This window comes from Podarcis melisellensis (assembly GCF_964234715.1).
Source record: "Podarcis melisellensis genome assembly, chromosome: 5".
NCBI lineage: Eukaryota > Metazoa > Chordata > Lepidosauria > Squamata > Lacertidae > Podarcis > Podarcis melisellensis.
In genome coordinates this window covers 55,552,403-55,576,392 of record NC_138537.1, presented here as the reverse complement: position 1 = coordinate 55,576,392, position 23,990 = coordinate 55,552,403, and the positions used below count along the sequence as shown (strand labels likewise).

The following is a 23,990-nucleotide window of genomic DNA, read 5'->3' as shown; positions in this document are numbered from 1 at the left end:
CCATAAACTTGGCTTTGCAGAAACTGGAAATGCATACACTGAAATAAATGGAGGTTTTGCCACAATATAAAGTGATGTTGATGAGGTTAGAATCTGGCCAGGAGGTTTGAATCCCACTAAATTGATTTGTATGGTTATTTCCTCTGACTTTAGTGGTGAGAATGCCAAGCAGGATTTAGTTCAAAGGATGATAAAAGAGCAATAATCCGTTTGGTTCATGCCATGCCATAGCTTGTTTTTTTTGTTTGTTTATGGGAAATCTACTCCGGGCTGTGCTAGGATCCTGCCTTTCAAAGGATTTTCCTTAATACTTTCTTTGGTTACCACTTCATGGCACTTCACTGATTGTCAGTTTTCATTGCTCCTGTTTTCTCTGAAACAAATCTTTTTGTCCTTGATGTCTCATTAGAAAACAGAGAAAAGTCTTTAGAAAGATGTTGCTAATATTTTTTTACGACATTTATCCTGTTTGGCTGTAGCCCGTAGTGTATAAAACAGGGCTTCCTGACAGCTCAACCTGCAGAGAGCAACAGGTTTCTCAGGACCAAACTGCACATTACAGTGGCTATATAACACATAGCTCTCTCTTTGGCTTTCTTAATTACAGATGCAGGGATCCCTGGTAGTTACTGGGACTGCTGAACTACTGGGAAAAATTCTGGAGAGGATCATGCCACATTTTAGGCAAGGCATTCTTGAAATGTATTGACATGCCAATTAAAGTACTAAGCAGACTTAATTTTCCGTGATAAGCTACACTTCAAGGGTTCACCATCCATTGCAGTACAAGGGAACTGGCAGGGGAAGAACAGTGTATGCCTGATCCGAAGAATCATGGTGGACTGGCCACCTTCAGAGTTTTGAGATCCACCAGTGGGGCTGAATGAGTTCTGCTGCTGGTAGGAAATTGAGAATATTACAGGTGTTGGCTGTTGGTGGCTGGCAGGCTTCTCAGAGGCATTTGGTTGGCCATTGTGAGAATAGGATGCTGGACTAGATGGGCCTTTGTCCTGAACCTGAAGGGCTCTTATTGTGTTCTTATGATAAAGGAATCAAGTGGATTCCCCCACCCATCCTCAGCCACTCACACAAGTGGCTGTTTCCAGCAGCCTAATGTCCTTTTGATGAAGGCTTTAGGTGTTTTCATCATTAACTGAATGTTGGCATTCAGTTGGAAACAGTAAGGGGGTAGAGTTGCTACCTATCCAAAAGGTGTTTAAGTTCTGACTAGATGTGCAGGCAGCACTGGGGATGGTGGAGAAGTGAGGAGAGCCAGAAAGAGGGAGAGTTTAAACGACAAGATATAGCTGGGAATCATGAGGAAGAGAAGGACAGATGAGACAGGATGCTTGAAACAAAACAGCAATTAAAACAGGAGACTCAAGTCAAGAGATCAAGGAAATGTCTCTGTAAACACGTGTGTTTACACAGCTGGTGGAATGCCAGGACCTCTCATATTTCAGGAGGAAGTGTATTCCACAACACCAGAGTCACCAATGAAAATGTCTGCCTCTGTATCACCACAAGCCAATTCATTGGTCTTAATGCCCTCACTGGGCAATATATGACTGTGTGCAGCAAGCAACCCAGAAAAATAGTACCTTCGGGGCTATGCAATGAGTTCCAGAAAAGGAATAAACCAGGACTGGACACTACCTTTCTGAATAAATGAACTTTGCATAACAAAGTGATGAAAAGAGGAGCAAGTGCTTTTCATTTTCTAGAAGACATTGCATGCTCTGGGACTGTTATTAGTCATGGTTATGGTACCTACAGGGAGAATGGCACTGGAAAGCAAACTTACCACAAGAAATGTCCCCTCCCCAGCACATAAAATGGCTCCATGCTAGCATAACATCAATGTCCATTCTTCATGTTCATGAACAGAATGATAATATTCCCAAGCAGTGTGACTCATTATTTAGCTCTGATTGGGTATTATATGGCCATCGTAATTCCCTTTTCTCAGGGAGCTACTTGTAGACGTTTTGCACCATCTTTGATCCTAGGCATTTGGAATTGCTGGCGACATTTCCTCATTAAACAGTCCCGGAACAGGGCAGTCTCAAGCGTACACAAAAACCTAAGCCGTGTTGAGAAGAGCTTGATAGGAACCCTTTCGCTGATAAAGCAACGAAACAGAACTCTTCTATCCATACTAATGGCAGGACTATTCCCAATTTTTTTCCAGCTCTGAGAGTTCTGTCTGCGCTTGGGATCAATGGGACGTGAAATCAGGTAATGACTAATTTCAGTGAATTAATACAGATGGCAAAAGAAACACTTTAACGGAGTGCCATGTCTTGCATTTAAAATGAAGGACCCTTTGCCCCTTTTCTTATTTATTACAAGGCATATATGCCATGCAGCAGATCAATAAACCATTAGGTCTGAGCAAACTGAGTCCCTTATGGTCTCGGATAGGATATAGAGACAGACTGATTCAGCTAAATGGAAACCAAATAGTGCTAACAGTAGATTTCTTCTCACCTAGCAGTTAGAAGTGGACACTCTGCTCAGCAGGCCCCAGCCAATGAAAGGGCAGAGATAAGATTGATCTAGATACAAATACTTGATAGCAGCAGTTATGATTTAAGCACATTCATTTTCAATGGAGTAACGCCATGCAGAATGCTATAACCACATACACTGAAGATGGACCTTGGTCTGTTTTGCAGCTCTGCTTGAGGCTGCAAGTACTTTGGAAAAGTGATTTCAGCCTCATACATAATTCATCTGCAATAACTCTGCAGTAAGATATAATTTCGAGAGGCAGGAAGCAACAACAATCAATGCTTGTTCAGCACCCCCATCATCACCATCTTAAAGAGGAAGGGTCTATAACCACAGTTTTCTTCAACCCTTGGGGCCTGCTATGAGAAACCCAGCAGGATGTGACCAAATAATTTCCTGACATTCAGGCCAAGTGCGAACATCTTGTTCCAAGAATCTTCACCTTTACTCAGTGCACTGCTTGGGATCGGAAGCTGCTCTGTTTGTTCAAGCAGCTACAAAAGTAAAGGTTTTCAAGAACTCAGTTGTGATCCACAGTAAGATTTGTCTGTTGTTGTTGCTGTTGGGTTTCCCCCACTCTCCCCTTTGGTCCAGAGTTGAAGCTAATTTTTATCTGTGTGGATGGAAATAATGGAAGATGTGGTTTTTCATGTTGAGTTTAATCATTAAGACGGATGCCTTAACAAAGAGATATACCAGGAAGGATGTATTTCTTTTGGCATTGGACCCAAGGATCATACAAAAACAATTGACAAGAGACCAGAAGAAATAAAGGGCTGCTTGATATCTCTTTTTTTAAAAAATAGATTTTTTTATTGCTTTTCCAGCATCGTGCCAATAATAGCCTCATTATAACAATAGCAATTTTATCCAATTAATTCAATTAATGCCAATTATTAAAATGTCAAGTTATACAATTTAAACTGGCTCCCTCACATGCTACAGTTGATAAGTTCATTCTTCTACATTTTTTATGCATTCCAAAGTTTTAATCATTTCCATTCCATTCAGATATAATAATCCTTTATATAACAGCTACAATCTTGTGATTTCAATTCGTGTTGGTATAACAGGTAATTTATAAAGTTTCAAGTGAGGAACTTTAGCTGTAATCCTTATTCTTTCCTACGTGTGACAATTTCTCCCATGAAGTTCCCCCGTCCATATATAGCAGGCATTCCCAACCTTCGGCCCTCCAGATGTTTTGGACTGCAATTCCCATCATCCCTGACCACTGGTCCTGTTAACTAGGGATCATGGGAGTTGTAGGCCAAAGCATCTGAAGGACTGCAGGTTGGGGATGCCTGATACATAGTTTTTTATCCTTTATTCCTGCAACTGTTGATGGTTCCCGTCATGTATCGGAAGAAGCTATTACCTCACAATTTCTAAAAGTTACTGCATTGTTTTGTTCCATGATTTGGCTTCCAGGAAAAAAAAAGTCTTTGCCATTTTTCCAGCCTAGGAAGAACGATCTGAATCCAGACTGCAGATAGTTAATCCAAAAACTTCTATTCTCACAGCTGGTAGACCCCTTTCCTCCCTGCCGCTCAGTTATGGTCATTTATCCTTATTCCTTTGTGGATAATCGAGGTTAGGGAGGATTTTGCTCTATATTTTAAAAGCATAGCATTTCTTCCCCCTTTCCCTCTCAGTTCCTTTCTCTCTCTCACACAAAGTTCCAGTTTTGTTAAATTCCATATTATATTCCAATTTCCTCCATCCTCACTTGTGCAGATGTTTTTAAATAAAACTTGCATTCCGGAGTGGGACGGTGGTTGCCATATCAAAATGTAGAGAAAAACCTTAAGTAAGCAAACCATGGGCTCCCCTCCCCGCATTGTCTCTTTCACCGAATGAAATCTGCTCTCAATCCAAACATTTCATCCTTGTAGCTGGGTTGTTTTTGCAGTTTCTTATCTCATTGTCTCTGGCATGTGCCTGTAGTTTACTCCAATCAAAGTCCAATTAACAGGATGACCTGCGCTTCCAGAAACGGGATTGGGGTGGGGGTCGTGGCAGCCAGAGTGCTCTGTGCACCCAGTGCCTTTGCCTGTCCTCACGGATGAGACAATGGTTCGTCTTCCAACCTTATCATTATCTGATTATCCCCCTCTGCCTCTCCCCGGGTATTGGGAGAAACTCAATTCCTGGTGCACCGGAAGCAGGAAATCCTGGCTGCTTGATATCTCTTAGGTCAATTTGGTAAGAGCCACTTTTCTTTCTGAGGATGCACTGCTACTTACATCCAGCTGGAAGATTTATAAATTAAGCATTACCACCCCTTTGGTATTCTAGGCCCAAGTCTGCTCTGATCATGTTTCCACTTGCTTCATTGAGCAGCAGCACTCTGGGGCTTCTCTGAGCTGCAGCCAAACTCCTTGCAGGTCTGCACCACCCTGGTAAAACCAAGCAGTGTATCTTCCGTCCCTGGAGCATTTCAGTGTATATGAACAGAATTAGGAAAAAACACCCACCCTACTGCCTCTGTAAAGTAAGAACATCGTGAAGTCAAAAGATTCCCTACACTTCCAACCTTTCTTTTCAGTAATTCCCAAACTGTGCTCTTGGGTAGAGCTGTGTGCCACAAGAAATACATAGTGATGTGTTCCCCACCAAGTGCTGAGAAGTTTCAGGAGCAATATTTCCCTGGGCTTGGTTTGCTTTGGAAGCAGAAAAGACTGGATAATTATGATGTTGGGTTTTAGACTTTTTTGTATATTTGGGTTTATTTACAAATATAAAAGTTGACTATAGGTGGAGTCACACAGCTTAAGCACTCCTGCAAATAGAAAATCCCATGTTGAGTTTATTCATTAAGACAGATGCCTGAACAAATCTATATATCAGGAAGGATGCATACCAAATAAAGATCATACCAAATCAATGCACAAGAGACCTGCCACGTCATCCCACTCTACCTCCTGGTTAGCAGCGGTGATGAAATTGTTGGGAGGTCAAGTAAGTACTGCCACCCCACCCTCCACTACTGCCTACAAGTAGAAAATCCATAACCTCATCAGCTGCCAGGAGAGAGGCATCTGGTTCCCACAGTGGCCAACCAGATGCTTTTCTCCAGGGGTCTGATGAAGGTATGGATTTGCTACTTGTAGGTAGAAGCATTAATTTTCCAAACATGTAGTGCTTGACCTACCAACAATTTAATCGCCACTGCATAGCAGGAGGAAGAGGGGGAGGATGTGGCATATCTCTTGTGCTTGAATTTTCCAAACTTGCATGTTGATCTTAGAAAGCATGTATATGGAGATAAGATGGATTCTGCCAGATGTGGGTGGAATATCTTCTTCCCCCTTCCCACACCCATCTGAAACGTGACCCTGAAGCATCCATAAGGTGCACAATTAACTCTGTTTTGGAATTTGGTGGGTCCCAAACCTGACAATGCTCCTCTTTTAAAAACAAGTACTAGCCTCCAGGGGCAGCTGGAAAGCAGGAGATCTGGGAGTGATGACCAGACATAGGAACATGACGCCATGCCCGTCCCAGAGACTTTAAGGAAGTGCATGATGCTTACACACTGCTCATCTCCAGCTACCTGGAAGTGATAGGGCCAAGCGTGCAACATCAGGCACCATGGCTAAGCTGGCTAAAGCACCTGTCTAGTAAACAGGAGATCCTGGGTTCGACTCCCAGTGGTGCCTCAGGTATTTAGTATTTTGCCCCTGGTCTGTATGAGTGTGGCTCAGCAGAGCTCACAGAGCATATTTTGCTGCTCACTGAAGGAGGAAGAGAAAAACTCTAACATGCTATGATGGACATTTGACGTTACTTTCTTTTTGAAGGAAAATCAGAAGTTTCACCCATCCCAGCATAAATAAATAAAAAAAAATAAAAAATGCAATGTTAAGGCTTGGTTTGGGATTTGAACCTGGGACCTTTTACATCTTAAGCAAGAGTCATACATCTAGACTAACAAGGTATTCAGGAAGTTCCTCTGCATTTCAGCCCAACTCAACAATTCTATGATTTTATGCTGAATGCAATATGTTACCAAGCCTTCTTGGCAAAAGGGAGCAGATGTTACAAATGTGTGCTTTGTTGCTTCTGCCTTCAGGTAGCAAGTAGAACAGGTTTGTGGTGTGTGTATAGGGGGGCATAGTTCAGCAAAGGAAAACTCCACTCTAGTATGCAAGTGATCAGGGTTCAACACCCAGTAGTGCCATGGGTGCTAACCCTGCAGGTGGGTGCAGTGGGTGGGGTTTCCTGAGGGCCTTTTGCCACTCTCTGTGGTGAGAAAAGAAATTCATAAAAGTTGCGAGTTCCTGCCGTGACTCGGGTTCGAACCGAGGTTGCTGCGGCCACAACGCAGAGTACTAACCACTATACGATCACGGCTGGGGTGGAAAAGCTGCCTTTAAGCAGCTTCTAAAAGCAAGGCAAGATGTCTGAAGGATAAGTCTATTGTGTCTTGGATGGAGCCTATGTGGAGCAGAGAGTAAAGCAGGAGCTTAACAGGCACCATAGCTTAGCTGGCTAAAGCACCTGCCTTGTAAGCAGGAGATCCTGGGTTCGACTCCCAGTGGTGCCTCTGGCTTCCTCTTTTGAAGCAGGGCCAGGGTGTTCCTATGTTATTGTAAGGTCATAGCTCTTCCCTGTGACACTGAAATGCCCTGTGGGTCCTGTGTGCAGTGAAAAAGGTTAATTTTGCCATTTGCTCTGTCTGATTGTGGCAATCATACAGGGTCCCCGGACGTTTAATGGTCTATTGATCCCTGTGCCACCACTGTGCTCGCTTCCCCGCTGCCACCAACCAGTTACTCTCTCGTAAAACACTGAGTCCAGTCAGTTGTTAAAAGTGAACCAAAAAAACCAAGTTTATTTTACAAAGATTAACAAGTTTATGGTTTCTCAGATAATATTCCTGTCAGTATCTTAACTTTAATTTCTTTACCGGCCTATACCTAATACCTTCTGACTGATTATCTCAACTGTTTGACTGACTCCTCTTAACAAATTCTCTCACACCAGACTAGCCCAGCCCACAGACTTATCTTCTCTGTCTCTTCTAACTCCAGACTGTCTCCTCAATAACTCTGACTCCCTAAAAACCTCTGTGCTTAAAACTCATACACAGTTAACTCTGCCCCCTGGGTTCCCATTGATTAGTCATTTTACAATTAGTTAACCCTTTCCCTATGAACCCAGTATGATGTCACAAACATAGGAGGACAAACGCCACACTGATGCACAGCCAGGTTTTGTGGGGTGGGGGGAACCTTCATTCTCACAGAGAGGCAATAGCAGCTGGTTGTGTTGCCATGGACTAGCTGGACAAAAAGTTTCCCCGGGCGATTTCGTGAAGGAATATTAGAGCTGCAGCCATCCCAACAAAAATTAAGTCTAAATGAGCAGCCAGTTGTGATGAGAGCTTGTCTGAGATCCCAAGGTAGAATCATTCCAACTGGGGGTCTATTCTCCATTTCAAATAGTTGTGCCACCCACATCCAAAGGGACTTGCCGTGAACCTGCCTGGCAGAAGGGAGAACACACTACTAATGTACCACTTCACTCCTTTCTCTTGTTAGGCAGGCTTGCAGGATTAAGTACTGCAGCTATGGTGACTGAAGTCTGAGTCTGGGTTTGTTCCCTACGTGTGGCCCTGGCCCTTGAGGTGCATCTCAATCGGGTTTGCAGAAGGCCTTTTCCGACTTCCTGTGGTGGGAAAAGAAATCCACAAAAGTTGCTTGTTCCTGCCATGACTCGGATTCGAACCGAGGTTACTGCAGTCCCGGTGCAGAGTACTAACCACTGTACGATCATGGCTGGGCTGGCATGACCCTCTTCGGGCAGCTGGGTCTTCTGAAAGCAGATAGCTGAAATGTCAGTCTGTAAGTTGCTTGCTCAAAGCTTGTGGCAAGCAGGGATTGAAAGAGAAGCTGAGCAGGACCCAATAGCTTAGCTGGTTAAAGCACCTGCCTGGTAAGCAGGAGACCCTGGGTTTGAGTCCCAGTGGTGCCTCTTTCTTTGTTTTGAGGCAAGATGCAGTGCTTTCCTTTGGTGGCCAGTGGTGCTCAGTGCAGCCACCCTATGGCTGCAGAAGGCCCACGGAGATGCCTGCTTGCGTGCTGTGGAAAAGAAACACCCCACATTTTGCAAACACAGTATCTAATGGTGAAACCAACCTTTCTGCTATGGACAAGGCTTCTCCAGGATTTGACCTTGGATTACTCATACCATAAACAAGAACCAGACCCCTAGACCAGGAAACAGAGCGGGGGCAGAGGCAACATAGTGAGTGCAAGTTTCCTTGGTGACCACAGGCTCCCTTAATTCAAGTGTGGACACAGCCTCCTGCTCATTTGCAATTAAGGCAGATGTTCCACTAGTGTTCAGGAGCTGCTTTACACCTGTGGGCCTGGCTTGCCACAGGGAGTGCTATAGCTAAGCTGGCCAAAGTTGCTGTTTCATATGCAGGAGACCCATGGTCTGATTCCCAGTGGTGACTTGTACAATAATTGTTTTGGCCTAGGAGTGTGGGTGTGGCTCAGTGAGGTTTGCAGAATGCCTTTTGCCACACCCAGAGGTGGAAGCGTAAATACATAAAAGCCTTAGGTTTGTGTTGTGTCTAAGATGTGAACCACAATTGCTCTGACCACAGTTCAGAGGAGCAACTACTATAGGGTCATAGCTGTGCCAATGTTGTCTCTCCCCCTGTCCTCATCAGTATCTAAGTCTTCTGAGGGGAGGGTGGTGTGTTCTGGCAAGAAGTCACAAGTTCTTGAAATCCTTCCTGGAAATAGGAAGCAAGTGTTGCAGATGTGCTGCTTAGTTTCTGTTGTCTTGTAGCAAGTGGACCAGGCTTGCAGTTCTCTCTCTCTCTCTCTCTTTCTCTCTCTCTCTTTGCCTCTGCGTTTAAGTGGTGAAACCTCCACTCTAGTAGATGATCACTGTGGCAGTTACTAATGGTGCTTTGGATGCAGCTCATTAGGACCGACAGAAGGCATTTTACCACCCCCTGAGGCGAGAAAAGAACTCCGCAAAAGTTGCGAGTTCCTGCCGTGACTCGGATTCGAACCGAGGTTGCTGCGGCCACAACGCAGAGTACTAACCACTATACGATCACGGCTGGGATGGCACAACTGCCTTCGAACAGCTTCTAGAAGGCAGAGCAAGATGACAGATCAGCCTATTGCATCTTGCTTAGAGCCTGTGTGGAGTAGGAAATAGAACTGCTAACCAGGCAGAATAGCTTAGTTGGCTAAAGCACCTTCCTTGTGAGCAGCAGATCCTGGGTTTGACTCTCAGTGGTTCCTCTGGCTTCCTCTTTTGAGGCAGGAGCAGAATGCTCCTATTTTCTGGCAAGGCATGCCCATCAACCCCTCCCATGTTCACAGAAACAACATGTTGTTCCTGTTTGCAGTGAAAAATATAATTTGCCCTACATAGTCCCCATACTATATCTTGAGGCATATGATTTTGTGTATATACACTTCCCCCCCCTCCAGATATTGACTGTATGTGCAGAAGATGGGGTGCTGGTCTGCCATGCACACGATTTCATTGGCTTCATTATTAGGTGGAGGCCATTGTCTCCTCCACTGCTTCCTGCAGTGAAGCAGTCTTCTGATGGAATAAAATCCACAGCTACATTTATTTTTAAGGGGAGGGCAGGATTATAAATGTTTGCTTTGGGATACATGTACTGTTCTGTGTTGTATGTTCCTCCTTGTTCCTTGAACCTTCCTAAAGGCAAAATGGTAAGAAAATTGGTTTTTTAAATACACCCCCCCACACACACACCAGAGAGAGATTAATGTGGCATTCAATAGGAAGAGGCAGAGCAAATGTCTTCGAAGGCAGCCTCTTTCTGGGTTTTGCCTTTCTCATCAATACTTTTCAATCTATTTGGCTGAGAGGCATAGCTCTTCAAAGGCCCTCAGTCACCCCAACCTCACCTGAAGGGTGCAGTATTTGTGCCGGCACCCTTGTAAATGATTTCTTTTATTTTGCTTTCCACAGCGTAATTGTTACTGAGCAGAGCCTCTCTCCTATTGCTGTAATTTGAAATGCCTCTGAAAGGGAAATTTAAGGGCGGTAGAATGTTGCATAAATATGATCACCCAGCAATCAAGCTTTTCAAATACAATGGCTTGCCTTTGATAGTTCCTGTCGCTTTGTTTCATACTTCCATAGCGCTTTAACGCTGCATCTCCACTTCAGCACAAACCTATGTTTCAGGGACTCGGGTATTATTTCCTCCGGCAATCAGACCACCTCTTTTAAAGCCGTAGGACCTTATCCATACTGATCTTCAGTGTGAATAGTAAGGTTCCTGGACCACCATTATTTTTTTGTTATTCATATAATGTTCTCCAAATCACTGCCTTCCTGCACTCTGCCTCCCACCCCCCGTCAGGATATTCTTTTTGGGTATCCTTGTTTGAGAAAATATGGTGCTATAGGAAGCTTGCTATCTACATTAAACACCAGAATGGACGAACCCATAGTCACAAGGAAGCAATGACTGCTGTGCGAATTTGTATTAATGGACAATTTTTATTTGTAAGAAAGAAAATGCAAGGCATGGTTGGCATTCAACACTAGCCCTACTCAGAGTAGACACAGCTAACTTGATTCATTAATTTCAGTGAGTCTACTCTGAGTAGAAGTTTGTTTACTAGAATCCTGTATCTTTTTATCTATTTTTTATTTTTTAAAATGTGTTTTTAAAAAACAAGCAAAGCCGTTGTTGCTTTAGTAACTAGTTATCTCGTTCAGCACGGTGCTGTAAAGCTGATAGAGCTTTCTCCTCCCTTGTTTGATCCCTTGTACACCCACACTCATTCTGTTCTTACTCAGTAATGAGAGGATTAGTCTGCCTATGGAAAAAGGGCTCAATTTTTCTTCTTTTCAGCCAAAACAATTAACTTGCTACTCAACTGCAGCTGAGCTCTTTCGCTCTTCCAGAACAATCCTATATATAATCTTCTGAAATGTAAGTCCTGTTGAGTTCAATGGTACTTACTCCCACTCAACTAAATATAGGATTGCCACTTTAAAAGATTGATGCAATTTATATGTCCGTCACATGTATACACTGGACTGCCACTGGAGCTTAATTAGAAGCTCATGGCCAACGTGTTGCTGTCACTTGAAGTAGCTGCCCGATTTCTCTTCCTCTGCTCGTCCCACATAATATTTGGGCCACAGTATGGTGGTCCCTGGGAGGCCATTCCGGGGGATGGAGAAGAGATGGTGGAGATAAAGGAGAGGGAGATCTGACCCAATAAACGTCTTCCATGAGATTGTGCTCCTCTGATGTCAGAGAGAGCAAAAAGGATAAAAGCTAGAATGGGGGACAACTTACGCTAGCCCTAGGCAGTGTATTGAAAACTTGAGAAGTAACTGTAAAACGGACTAAAAGAATCAGTGAGGCATTTAGATTAATTACAGGAGGACTGACTTGCAGGCTGACAGTGCTTTGTGTCTTCCAGTGGAGTTTTGTGTTCTTGTCCTCTGCTTCCGGGGAAAACTCTGCTACAAACAGTAAGAAGTGGTTTTGCCAAGGTGCCACCACACAAGCAAAAAAGCACATCAGAAGTGTGTGGGCAGTAACCTCTAATATTTTGTACTTTAAAAAGGCCATATGCCAGATCAAGCAGGGCAGATAGTAGCAATCATAACTAACAGCATGGCCTATGTGCTTAGGTTAGGACAGGCGCTGAGCAGATACTGCAGCACCTCTGCTCAGAAATGAAGCCCACCAACCCTCCTCTTTCTCTCTCTTTCTCTTTCCTTCCATCCTACCATCCTTCCTTGGCATGGAAGTTCAAAACTTGCAGTACCTTCATCAAATCATAACAAAGAGGCTTGTGTCCCCTTAAAGACTAGCATCATCATTATGACATAAGCTTTTCTGGACTACAGTCCACTTCATCAGATGCGCAAAATGTCATCCTGAGATGTGGGTGTGTACAGATGGTGATAATTGCCTTATTAACAGTGGCTATTTAACAACAGCAACAGCAAAGTTGTGCTGATATCACAGATAGCCTGGAGTTGGTAACCCAGTTAACACATGAAGTTTGATAGAATTCTATTGTGCCAATTTAATCTGCACCTGCCAACACTGAACCTCTTGATGGAATGCGAGTCAAAGGTTTCACTTTCCAGTCTCTCTCTGAAGTGCTTTTGTTCGAGGGTGGTCATTTACCGTGTGGCCTTGGGGACAGAAATAATAAAATAATTATAATTATAATAGAAACAAAACAATCAGAATCAGCTGTTCTCTCCCACAATAGCACTGTAACACTGTGCTTGATGCTGTCTTAGGAAATGAAAGATGGGACACTTTCTGATGATAGTGTAACACCATTTTTTAACATTTGGTTGGAATCTCTTATTGGGGTCCTTCTGACTGCTCCTCCCCCCTCCCTGTAATTTAAACAAATCAAGGTGTTATGCATCTTAGTTCTGTGTATCTCTCAATAACTCACAGGTAGGCAATTTAAGATAGTTTCTTGAGGGAGTACATCTCCGAGACACCTAATTCAGATAAGATGGCCTAATATTAGAAAGTAATCCAAAAATGCATTTCATACAGGCGACGGGGAAAGCTTTTGCCTTTCCATATTTGCATAGTGAGAAAGCGCCCCCAGTCCTTTTTTGATCACTGAGATATTGTTTTGTAAACGAAACTCCTGTGAAATGCCATCCTATTAACAAATGAGAAAAAGCCTCTAAAAGCAGTTGAAAGGCAAGGCAAATAATAGTATCCAAGGGAAAAATTAATCTGAATAGTTTAAACGCAACAGAGGCGCTGGGCTAGCTCCGCAGTCGACGGCAGAAGTGGCTGCCAGGGAGCCAGATGCAAGGGCAGTCGAAAACATTTTTCACCACTTGGCTTTGGGCTCCTATAATTGTCACTGGCAATGGAAAAAATCCACAGTGTGGTTAAGTATCACCACAGGATATAGAAACCGATGACTTACAAACAGAGAGCATTTTAAAAATAAGTCAGATTTGCTTAGGCAGAGCTGAGCCAAAGGAGAAAAGTCAGTGCAGGTTTTCTTATGCAGAAAAATAAGGCCTGTTCTTCTAATAAGTAGCTGTTGGCCACCCTTGGACTGTCAGTATTTTGTGGGAGGGATTCAAGAGCATACCAGGAAATTTAGTTTTATGCAATTAAAGTGGATTAAATCTTTCTGGTGCCCTAGAGCATAACAAATCCTCTTTTACAAGAGACAGGCATTTTGTTGTTAGAAAAGCGATGGGGAAATGCATTGAAAAGTGTGGCGTGACACACTGTCAGGGACAGCTCAAGACATTATGCTACGTCAGGTGAAGGGCAAGCTGGTGCCCTCCCCTAAGACACATACAGAAGCCAATTGGATTGGCCGTTGAATCTTACCCCAGTACTGGTGAAAGGAAAGTATCTCCCACTGTACTTGAGGGCAGCAGGCTATGGTAGGGGATACAGGGAAGGCACTCACAGCTCTGTCACCCCCTCCCTTCAGCTTCTGCCACCTGAGGCAGTTGCCTCAGTCTGCCTCCTCATAGAGCCAGCTCTGTGAATGATTTAAGGGGGAAACATGTAAACACCCTGCAAGCAAATCAGATTATACAAGTTCCTAGCATCAGAATAAAGACAAGGCATTTCCCCAACCTGAACTTTGTCCATTTGACTTTGGAAAAAACAACAACATGCTGGCCAGTGTTCCAAGTTCCTCCTATTTATAACTTTTTAGGATAGAAAAAAGCCACACTTTCATGTGGCTTTTCTCTGAAGAGTCAAAACAAAACAAAACTATGTTGTTTCTGTAATAGGGAACACTGAGAGACTCAGCAAGCCTAGCTCATTGGCTCAGTACTCCCCTCCTTCCCCACCACAAATGCAAGACCAAAGTCTCCTCCCACTCTTTTCCCAATGGATGGATTCATTCTCTGTAGGCAGTGGTAGTACCCATGGGCCCTGCATTGTTCTTGCTTATCTTTTGAAACAGGTGCTTCATGATTACTGTGGCCAACATATCTTATATTAGGACTAGGGATGGGCAGACCTGTCAATTTTGGGTTCTCTCTGTTTCTCATTTTTCTAACCATAAGTTCACATATCCACATATCCACATCAGTTTACATCTTTCATTTTTTAAAGTGCACAGAAAAGTCATCAGCATTTTACTGTGAATTTCTCCCAATGTACACATTTCTGCAGAGCTCCCCCCCTCACTGAATGATTTATTTTCACCAATATATGCACCCTTATGCACACTTTACTCTAATATATACATATTATTTGCCTGGAGAACTGCATTGCAAAATTCAGAGAAATGTGAATTTCAAAAAGTGCAAATTTGCCAGTTTTACCTTTAAATGCAAAACTGAATCAAATTTCTCTCTCATCCCTAATTAGGACTCATTTGCTCAGTCCAGAGAAGTATTAGGAGCACAGTCCCTTGAATGACTATGTGGGCCTGTCTGCATGCATGAATTGCCTAGTTGCATATCAAGCTGAAAGATCAGGCCAGGCTGGATTTTTCTTAAAGTCAGCAATCCTTCCTTCAGAAGGCAGGAAAAGATAGAAATTTAGTTATATGGGGAGGGAGCGCTGATAAAAAGTGATGTTAAAAAAAAGGTGAGAATGAAAATTATTCTAATTGTATTTTGTATACTAGTTGATAATGCAAATTTATTTTTTGCTGAAAACAACATAAAAGCTGAACCTGGCAAAAGTTTAGCTTACACCTAGTTATTTTAGAAGAGGGCAGGCTTGAAATGATTAATTACTCATCACAATTTGGTGCTATATATATAGAGAGAGAGAGAGAGGGGGGGGAGGAGTATAAGTTGACTGTGAATTTAAATGTTCTGAGGACAATGGCTTGGATCCTAAGAGGAGTTAATTTTAAGAATTTGATGAAAAAAAAGTTTAGAGTGTTCTTGTTCTTTTTAAAAATAGGGGCACTTCTGGATGGGAAGGGGAGTGGGTGGGTGGGTATGGGAGAGAGAGAAGTGGTTCCCTTTCCCAAAAGTTTTACCCGCAAAAAACACTTGAGGCTCCCCCTCAAACTTGCAACACCACATACTTTCCAACATTCCTCAGATGAAAATGTCCTCCTTGAGCAAAGGCAGGGATTGGTGGCTATGCCTCCAAGAAAATAGGAGCAGTCTGCTCCTGCCTCGAAAGAGGAAGCCACAGGCACCACTGGGAGTCGAACCCAGGATCTCCTGCTTACGAGGCAGGTGCTTTAGCCAGCTAAGCTATGGTGCCTGTTCAGCTCCACTTCTGCTCCCTGTTCCACATAGCCTGTGGCCAAGACACAATGGACCTATCCTTCAGGCATCTTGCCTTGTTTTTAGAAGCTGCCTGAAGGCAGTCATGCCAGCCCAGTCGTGATCGTACAGTGGTTAGTACTCTGCGTTGTGGCCGCAGCAACCTCGGTTCAAACCCGAGTCACGGCAAGAACTCTCACATTTTGAAATTTTATTTTCCCCTCTCGGGGAGTGGCACAAAGGCTCCCTGTGAGCCACATTGAGCTGCAACAACACTGCCAGGGCCAAAAAGGCAACTGCTGGATGTTACAGTGAGAATGAAATCCAGAATTGAATTTCATCTGGTTTAGCTACAGTATATACAACCCTGTAAATCCAGCTGATTTGTGAATACAAGACAGGAGCAACGTGGTGTTGCCATGCAGTTTGTGGCAATGTGGGTATCACAACTGATTGAAATGCAGAACAGTCCCCTCTCTGGTTTGCTGATCTAAATGTATGATTCTGGCTCTGGATATGAAAGGTCTTGAGTTTCCAGCAGCAGTGGCTGGGGGTGGAGTCCGACCACTCATTTAGATCCAGATATTTCAAGGTGTGGCTACAGGTCTATTGTTCCTTACAAAGTCACCCAGAGAAATCTTTTGGCCAGCTGGTCTATGGCAGCTGCTATTGCCTCTCCATACTGACAGAGATGTTCTCTCCTATCCTGCCGACCAAGACCTGGCGAGGATATTCCAGAGGATGCATGAATATTGATTTAAATCCAAATCACAGAAGGCAGGTGGATTTATATTTTTCAGTGTGAAAAGGAACAGTGTGCTGTTTCCGTGAGCATGGGAGGGGTTGATGGGTATACCTTGCAAGAAAATGGGAGCACTCTGCTCCTGCTTCAAAAGAGGAAGCCGGTGGCTCCACTGGGAGTCGAACCCAGGATCTCATGCTCACAAAGAAGGTACTTTAGCCAACTAAGCTATTCTGCCTGGTTAGCAGTTCTATTTCCTACTCCACACAGGCTCTAAGCAAGATGCAATAGGCTGATCTGTCATCTTGCTCTGCCTTCTAGAAGCTGTTTGAAGGCAGCTTTTCCACTCCAGCCGTGATCGTATAGTGGTTAGTACTCTGCGTTGTGGCCGCAGCAACCTCGGTTCGAATCCGAGTCACGGCAGGAACTTGCAACTTTTGTGGATTTCTTTTTCCTGCCTCAGGGAATAGACTTTGGCCAGTTAAGGCGAATCTGACCACTGCTTTTCTTGTTTCTACTCTGTAGCACCCATCCACTATCCTTCTGCAGTGCGCCTGTGTTTTCTTGAAGAATTTTGGGTTTGGAATAATCTCCCCTTTTTGCCTACTTCATGCTGCAGAACATGTGTTGCTTCTTTCTCTGTTGGATCTCATCTGATTGGAAATATTTCCATGGATTGGCTGGATTCCCCAGAGTGGCTGGGGAAACAACTCAGCCAGATGGGTGGGGTATAAATAATAAATTATTATTATTATTATTATTATTAGTTTTTAGGTGATTGGGTTCATTTGGCTTAATTGACATTGGCTTGTATGTTGAAACATTGGATTTAATCTAATTGGCAATGGTTTATTCTTGAATTTGGGCTCTTTGGTTGCATTGGTGTTTGGAGTGGGGCAAGAGAACACATTAAGGTCATATTATGTAACCCTGAGGAACTTCAAGGTTGCATGCATACAAGAGTCATCACCTACAGCCACAGGCTGACAGGGGGCAGGTGTTCTGGGCTGTCCACAGGGATGAGCAGGTACACTAAGGTGAACACAGTGTACATCTCCTCCCCCACATACCTAAGGCTTACCGGGGGGGGGGGGAGTAATGCAGTCCTTGGTTAGGAAACAGGTGTGATGACATGCCCAGGGGACGTGAGTGGGTTGCTTCCCCCTTATACGATGAACAAACTCACCGGCCCTTCATCGAATATGTAGGCTCTCAAGTCTTCTTCAGGGGTGTGAGCACAAATGCGTGGGATGTTTCTTTTTCACAGCATGCAAGCAGGCATCTCCATGGTCCTTCTGCAGCCATAGGGTGGCTGCACTGAGCACCACTGGCCACCAAAGGAAAGCACTGCATTCTGCCTCAAAACAAAGAAACAGAGGCACCACTGGGACTCAAACCCAGGGTCTCCCGCTTACTAGGCAGGTGCTTTAACCAGCTAAGCTATTGGGTCCTGCTCAGCATCTCGTTTGATCCCTGCTTGCCACAAGCTTTGAGCAAGCAACTTACAGACTGACATTTCAGCTATCTGCTTTCAGAAGACCCAGCTGCTTGAAGAGGGTCATGCCAGCCCAGCCATGATCGTACAGTGGTTAGTACTCTGCACTGGGACTGCAGTAACCTCGGTTCGAATCCGAGTCATGGCAGGAACAAGCAACTTTTGTGGATTTCTTTTCTCACCTCAGGAAGTCGGAAAAGGCCTTCTGCAAACCTGATTGAGATGCACCTCAAGGGCCAGGGCCACACATAGGGAACAAACCCAGACTCAGACTGCAGTCATCATAGCTGCAGTACTTAATCCTGCAAACCTGCAAGCCCCCCCTCCCCCAAACTGGTTGTGCATCAGTTACAGCAAATGGCCAGATATTCATTTTTCACTGCACATAGGCAGTGGCAGACTTTGGGCTTTAAAATTCAGCAGCACCCTTTCTGATGCCTAAATTTGACACTCCCCGCCTCTTTGTTCACCATTCCTGAACAATAGCAACCTGTGCGGGTGAAACAGTCACACTCCCCTGAATTCACCTCTGACGCAGGAACCATATGGTCTTTTCAGAGACACAGGGAAGAGGTGGTGGGCATACCTTACAAGAAAATGGGAGTTTCCTGGGTCTGCTTCAAAAGAGGAAGCCAGAGGCACTACTGGGAGTTGAACTCAAGACCTCCTGTTTACAAGGCAGGTGCTTTAGCCAGCTAAGCTATGATGCCTGTTCAGCTTCTTTTCTACTCACTGTCCCACACAGGCTCTGGCCAAGACACAATAGATTTATCCTTCAGCCATCTTTCCTTGTTTTCTGAAGCTTCTTGAAGGCATCTGTTCCACCGCAGCCGTGATCGTATAGTGGTTATTACTCTGCGTTGTGGCCGCAGCAACCTCGGTTCGAACCCGAGTCATGGCAGGAACTCACAACTTTTATGGATTTCTTTTCCCATCACAGAGAGTGGCAAAAGGCCCTCAGGAAACCCCACCCACTGCACCCACCTGCAGGGTTAGCACCCATGGCATCACAAGGGTTGGCACATCATGGCAACACAGTTTTATGGATTTCTTTTCCCACTTCAGGGAATTGTAAAATATCCTTTGTTAGCCACAATGAGCTGCACTCTACTGCTAGGCCCAAAAGGGATGGTTTCTAAGGCACCAGCTGCAATCACACCTAGAATCTTCTGTCTACTAAGTAGGCACCTTAGCCAGCATGGCTAGAATACTGAAGCTTGGCTTATTTGCTAATGGCAGATAGCATTGCAGTGGTGCTGCCAAGTAGGTTTGTGGCAAGTTCCTTTTTGAATGTGGGTGTCGCAACTGTTTGAAATGCAGAACGGATCCATATCTGGCTTGTTGATCTAGCAGTGGTTCTCAACCTGTGGGTCCCCAGATGCTGTTGGACTACAACTCCCATCATCCCTGAGCTCTGGGTTTGCTAGCTAGGGGTGATGGGAACTGTAGTTCAACAACATCTGGGGACCCACAGGTTGAGAAAGGCTGATCTAGAGGCATGACTCTGGCTCAGGGTGTGAAAGGTTCAGCCAGCTTACTTATAGTGCCCCCCACTGCAAGCCTGGTCCACTTGCTACCTGAAGACAGGGATAAAGCATCAAATCTGTAACATCTGCTCCCTTTTGCCAGGAAAGCCTGGTGGCAAGTTCTCTTGAACAAGGGCAACATGATGACCCTAAATGCAGAGGAATCTCCTGACTTCCTTGTTGGTCTAGATGTATGATTCTTGCTTAGGATGTGGCAGATCCCAGGTTCAAATCCCAAACAAAGCCCATGCACTGCATTTTTTATTTTTGCTGGGATGGGTAAAACTTCTGGTTTTCCTCCATCAAATGTCCATCTTGGCCTGTTGGAGTTTTTATCTTCTTGCTTCAGTGAGCAGCAAAATATGCTCTGTGAGCTCTGCTGAGCCACACTCATACGGACAGGGGGCAAAATACTAAATACCTGAGGCACCACTGGGAGTCGAACCCAGGATCTCCTGTTTACTAGACAGGTGCTTTAGCCAGCTTAGCCATGGTGCCCGATGCTGCATGCCTGGCCCCAATCACTTCCAGGTAGCAGGAGATGATCATTGTATAAGCAACATGCACTTCATTAAAGTCCGTGGGATATACATATCATCATGATTCTATGTCTGGTCATCAGTCCTGGAGCTCCTGCTTTCCAGCTGCTCCTGGAGGCTAGTATTTGTTTTTAAAAGAGAAACAAGGTCAGGCTTTGGAGCATCTCATGGAATTTGGTGTCAGTGTAGATTCAAAGCAGACCACATTCTGGCTTAAATTTTAGTTCAGAAGGTGGACTAATGTGAATATGCTTTGGAACAGACAAATATATTGTGCATCCTACTAGTGCTGCAGGGTCCCTTTTTGTGTGGGGAGAAGAGATGCCACCCACACCAGGCTGAACATTTTATCCACGCATGTGCATTCTAACATCACCAGGCATCTCTGGAAAATTCAAGCCTGTCTGCCATTAGTATGTGTGGCATTTTGGCCTCATGCTAAGCACCCTTCTGTTTTCAATCTGCTGCTGCACAGAGTCTGCTTGGGTGGATGTAATGAAAGCATAAATACTTTAGACCAAGGATGGAGGAAACTGTGGCCCTCCAAACCGTGCTTGACTCTTCAGTCCTATTCCCATTCAGGGCACTCACAGACTGACTAATTCAGGGTTAACCAACCCAGTGCCCTGCATGTGTGGTTGGACTCCAACTCCCACAACCCACAGCTAGCAGTGTGGTCAAAGGTAAGGGTTGATGGGAGTTGCGGAGGGTCACAAAAAAAGATGCAGGGGTTGGGAGAGATCTTTCTGTGCCAAAGGACTTCACTGCTACTGCTAGTGAGGGAAGGCAATCCTGGGCAATATTATTTATTTATTTATTTGCTGAATTTATATCCCACCCTTCCTTGCCAAGGAATCCAGGGTAGCAAATAGAAGTGGGTCTGGCATTTTTACTTTCAGTGAATGTTGAAGTCACACTTCTTTACCCTGGCCTTTGACACCTGAGATGTGTGCTTTCAAGGCCCAGCCTGTTCCTGTGAATGCAATCTGTTTGAATTCTAAATTATTATACCCACACTGGGACTTGCTGGTGAAGGAGAATGGTTTTTTAAAAATATTGCAAGTATTACTATTATACATGGACTAACATGTCTGATCTGGTAGAAGGCCGTGACCTATACTCCATTTGTTATTTATTTATGCCATGTATTCACTGCAATTCCTTACATATTAAAAAAACACAGGTAGCACAGAATGTTAATGGCATTTCTCTGGTTAGCAAATGTCCTATCTAGAGTTCTGATGGCAAGAATGTTTCGCATCATTATCATCTTCATGATAGTCCTGGTTGCTAATGGCAGAAAAGTGGGGTAGGCTATTGCGGCCCTTCAGCATGCAAACGCAACACAATCTTTCCCTCGTTAATGTTTAAGGCATCATTTTCCTTTCATCTGTGCTGGAGGAATAAAAAACAAAAACAAAAACAAAAAGCCAAGGAAATTAAATCATTAAAACCCCCATTTAGTTGTCACAAGGGACCATAAACACAATTTTTCACTGTTCCTGTGCAGTATGAAATCATGGAGAAGACTCAACTGGGCAACAGGAACATGCTGTTCTTCTCGTCATGTTATTTTGGAAAATAAAATGCAAACATGTTGGGAGTTTCTCTCTTGATCATCACTCCTTAATTTATTTGACATTGGCTCATAAATAAGACGGGAAACAGCTGCTCAGGAAGCTAGCAGTGACATTGGTCATAATGGCTGTAATTTTAAACTTCAAGTCAATTGAGCTCATAATGTCATTGGTTCCAGTGAGATCCGCCTACTTCGTGTCACCTCTGTCCAGCATGCTTCTTTCGTAAGTAACACCAAAATACATTAAGCATGGTCCAAAGGAAAAACAACCCAAGAAATTCCACAATTCAGCTAGAGCAGTTATCTCTGCATCCATCTCTCACCTTCCTCCTCAAAAGCAGGCATGGGGAACCTGCGGGGGCAGGAAGAGGTGAGGCTGTATCGCTTATCTGGTTTCCCAACACCCAATGTTCCCAGTATGAATCCAAAGCAATCCCATATGCACGATACTTTCATATATGGGACACATTTGGCTTGCTTTAAATTTGAAATGTGAGTCATAAAACACATCCAGTTTGGACAAAACAGGGCAACTCAGTAGTGGTAGAAAGGTTCATTCTTTAATTTTTCTTCTTTTAAAGTACCAGGGCTAATCTGAAAGTGTGATGAGCAATTTCATTCACCTCTCTGAAAATTTGCACTTGCATAAAATCCATACTAATCCAAATGGTGGTACAAATAGTGAATATGGAGGAAGGAACCTGTCGACTCCTAATGTGAAACATAAAACGGGTCCTTCCATGTCAGACCCATTTTATATCTATTCCTGTATCCTGTCTCTAGAGGCAACAGAGGCTTTTTTGAGTAGTCTGCACAGAACCACTGGGCTATTATGGATTTAAGCTGTCAATAATCATTCACTTCTGGCTTCCTGTAATAAGACATCTAGGGATGTATACTCTGACAGGTTTGGCTAATAGCCAGTGGTGGATTTGGAACCCTCAGCTTTAATGGAAACCTGTGCTTCGTATATAGAGACTGCTTCTTTCACTACATTTGGCACTCAGGAACAGGTGCAAAATACAGGCACAACACTTATGAAGATAATGTCGTCTTTTGCATTTAATAGTTCCCAGAGGGGTCGCCATGTCGGTCAGCTGCAGCGAAGGCAAGAGTCTTGCAAGTCCCAATCTGTGCTCTGGTGCGGTTGACGATACAGCAGAGGTGTACCTCCACCAGGCTGTGGGGGCAGAGGGATTCTGCCGCCATGGAGGCCCTTGGTGCACTTGCTGAAAGTATGGCGAAGCACATGTTACAACCGCCAGTATTTTGGCCACATATGGCAACATAAGGCCCACAAATGGGGCATGCTACTCATCTTCATACAGCTCATAGTTGGAACTATGGAACTTGCTCCCACAGGAGGCAGCGATGGCCAGCAATCTAGATGGTTTTAAAAGAGGACTGGGCAAATTCATGGAGAAGATGACCATTGATGGCTACTAGTCATGATGGATGCGCTCTTCTTCTGCAGATGGATGCAGTAATGCTTCTGAAAACCAGTTGCTGGAAACCACAGGATGAGAACTGCTCAGATCCTGCTTGTGGGTTTCCCACAGGGAACTGGTTGGCCACTGAAAGAACAGGATGCTGGACTAGATAGGCCATTGGCCTCATCCAGCAGGCTCTTCTTATGTTTTTGATATTCCACTGATGAGTGTCTTTTGCTTTTATTATTTATTCAACCCACTTTGCATGTTTCCTCTTCAGAAAGGCAGGCTCAATCTTTTGATGGGAAAAAAAAGCCAACAAAGAACAAATATCAAGATTTCAGGGGTGCATTAATGCAAATTAAACATATTTAGATTACACTTTTCTGTTATTAAACTGTAACATTCCATGGAAAAGGAGATGCCAAAACCAAAGCTTCTTGGTTTCACGCAACTCTGTTGTGCAGCAAAGCCAGCTTCCTTTATGTGTGGGTTTATAGTGCATATATAAATCAACAACATTAGCTAATGAGAGATACACACCCAGTTTCACTGCAGGGATACTACAATTAATCATACTAACATATGCAGACTACTTAGTGTGTCAGCTATAATGCATTACTTCTTTGAGATGTCATGGCATATGTTCTATTTATTCTTCCACTACAGTAACTGTATCATGTTTTTCCCTACTACATTTAAGTGAGATAACTGTCTGTTTAAGATGTCCGGAATAGTGTTGGCTAAACGGAAGAAAATAAATATATGGATGACAAAAGCAAATGAACAACACACCCAGAATAAACTGAACAACAACTGAGGCATGTTGACAGGAAACAAAATGAGAAATTTTTCATTCTCTAGAGATCATAAGAAGAGACTTGCTGGATCAGACCAAAGACCCAGCTACACCAGCATCCTGTTCTTACAGT

General features: G+C 44.0%; 1 long non-coding RNA gene across 4 annotated transcripts in view; it reads left to right on the top strand.

Moving 5' to 3' along the window:
* The window catches only part of LOC309370762, a 171,546-nt gene that overhangs the window by 12,761 nt on the left and 134,795 nt on the right, over nucleotides 1-23,990 (top strand). For 2 of the 4 annotated variants that reach the window (XR_014168655.1, XR_014168656.1), the window contains one exon: nucleotides 18,172-18,250. The exons of the other annotated variants lie outside the window; for them this stretch is intronic. This is a non-coding gene — a long non-coding RNA (uncharacterized lncRNA). Of the gene's footprint in view, nucleotides 1-18,171; nucleotides 18,251-23,990 lie in introns of those variants that run through there. 4 annotated transcript variants of the gene reach the window in all.